This window comes from Mycetomoellerius zeteki, unplaced genomic scaffold, assembly GCF_001594055.1.
Source record: "Mycetomoellerius zeteki isolate Tzet28-1 unplaced genomic scaffold, Tzet1.0 scaffold701, whole genome shotgun sequence".
Lineage (NCBI taxonomy): Eukaryota > Metazoa > Arthropoda > Insecta > Hymenoptera > Formicidae > Mycetomoellerius > Mycetomoellerius zeteki.
In genome coordinates, this window is record NW_017257722.1 from 241,578 (window position 1) to 243,961 (window position 2,384).

Below are 2,384 nucleotides of genomic sequence, written 5' to 3' on the forward strand. Positions count from 1 at the left end.
CTACAGAAAATTTAAAAAAATGGTTGCCAAAATCTACGAAACTCTACATGAATCAGCAAGATGCTCAAGAAACCTATATAAAAATGCTAGAATTGAAACAATGATTTTTGTTGGTATACCTATAAGAATGAATTTTTTTATGGGGGAACTTAAAACAACATTTGAATTCTAAATCCCATAATTATTAGACATATATTACCTAGAAGATCTCCATTGTTATTTATAAATAATTATAGTATTCTACGAGTGAGTAAAATGTTTTATAATCTCGTAGTTCTTTCAATTTTCAAAATTTGTAAGTTTATACTGTTTCTAAATAATTGTAATTTTTCATGAAATAATACCTTTACATGTGCTTGATTTTAGAAAATTGTAATTTTTAGTACTACTTGGGCAGATAAAGTTGCACTGTACAGATAAAAATAAATTTGTATAAGATAAAAAAGGAAAATTTCTACGAAAAACATAAATTTCTATAAAGTTTATGATTACGTAAATTTTTATAGTTATTGATAAAAATTTTTTCGTCAGGGCAATACTTAAAATGAATTTTTGTGGCTTATGTATTGTTTACAGGAATAATCTCTCTACAATTTATTGCTTGATAAGGTATTTTACTATATGCAAAACATATGCCGAATAAGTAAGAAACATTTTGAAAAATTTCAGTTACAACGTTGCTACAATGTTGCTGCAATATTTCAGAACTTTTCTTGCTTACTAGATGGTATAAGGTTCATCGTTGGATTCTGAATTAATTATAAAATAAAGTTCATAAATATAAAGACATTTTTTAAAACATGAAAAAGAATTGAAAGTAATATAAAGGAACTAAAAAAAGCTATTACATAAAAAGAATATACATACATGTATGTACATTACGAACAACATCGAAAATTAAAAGGTGTACATATTAATGTAAGTAAAATTATAAATGAAGCTAAATGCATTGCATATTGCAATCAGAAAACTACTCATATATTGCATGATAATATTAGTCACGAATTTTAAATAAGAAAATAAATATAAACTTTCATTTATGCTATTCGATCATATTTCTTTTCATACAATAATTGTTCATGCAATAGAAATGTATTAATGTAAATTACTTTTTTCTCTTTTTTTTATCTTTTCAATATTTCTTAAACTTCTTTTTTCTCTATTCTTCTATTTAGCGTACATAAACTGTCTAACATGTACAATCATAATATATTTAATTTAGTACGTTGTTTGTACTAATATGTATATTTCCAAAATTTTGACGAAAGCAATTATAATATCTTATACAGTGTCTCACGGGAAGGTGTTCAAACTAAGCTGTTATTTTCGAAGATATTCAGTTACTGAAAAAACAAAAATTGCGCTGAAAAGAGGAAAGCCTGCAATTTTTAATGAGTATAAATAAAGTTTAACAAAATGTTTGTGTATTAATTAATTTTATTGATGAAAAATATGTTTAAATTAAGTAAACGCTAAGATTAGTATTTAAGATCGCAAATAAGATCGAAAAACAGTTTCATATTTAACAGCAGCTATTTAAAAAGTTATTAGCAATATTAAAAAGGATATGTTAGGAAAAGCTTTCGTAAAAAAAATGTATTTTGTACAAATTCAGATGGTGCACACTCCGAAAAAGTTACTCCTTGGGATTATGAACATATTTCTCAATAAAATTAATTGGTACACAAACATTTAGTTAAATTTTATTTATACCAATTAAAAATTACAGATTTTCCTCTTTTCAGAATTTAGCGCAATTTTTGTTTTTCATTCAATAACTGAATATCTTCAAAAAAATGACAGCTGATCTGTTTCAACATCTAATCATGGAACACCCTGTATAATTAGGTAACATATCGTACCAAATGTAATAATATGACTAGAAAAGTAATTTTGATTTTTTGCTTATTATAAGGAGAAGTAATTTAACACTAATATACGAATACTTCACATATTGCCTAATAGATCATATTCGCATAGAAAATGCAATGTTTAATTCGTGTAAAATCTATTTATATGTATGTATACTCATATATATATTTTAATAATCGTAAAACAAATAATTACTCGTTAAGATCTTCTGTTCCTCCTGTTTTTACGTATGAATTGTTACATGAACCTGTTGGATTAGATAAGTCTTCTTGATATTTTGCATTCTTTATAGTCGTTTTCCTGTCTGCATCCACATAATTATCCGAAATGTTCTTGTTATCCTCGTGTTTGTCTGAACCGGGACCGAATATCCTACATTTTGATAATGCGTGATTAAAGGATCGATATAAAGATTGATTAAAAATTATACAAGCTATTCGATTGTACGTTCGACGTTATCACGCGAAAAATAAAATAGTTGAATATTAATGATTTTTCGGAAATTGAATCGC

At 25.5% G+C, this 2,384-nt stretch overlaps 1 protein-coding gene across 1 annotated transcript in view; it reads right to left on the bottom strand.

The window, feature by feature from the left end:
* Positions 1–2,384, bottom strand: part of LOC108729153 (uncharacterized) — a gene marked incomplete at its 5' end in the record, with an annotated part of 7,577 nt that overhangs the window by 1,032 nt on the left and 4,161 nt on the right. The window lies entirely within an intron of this gene.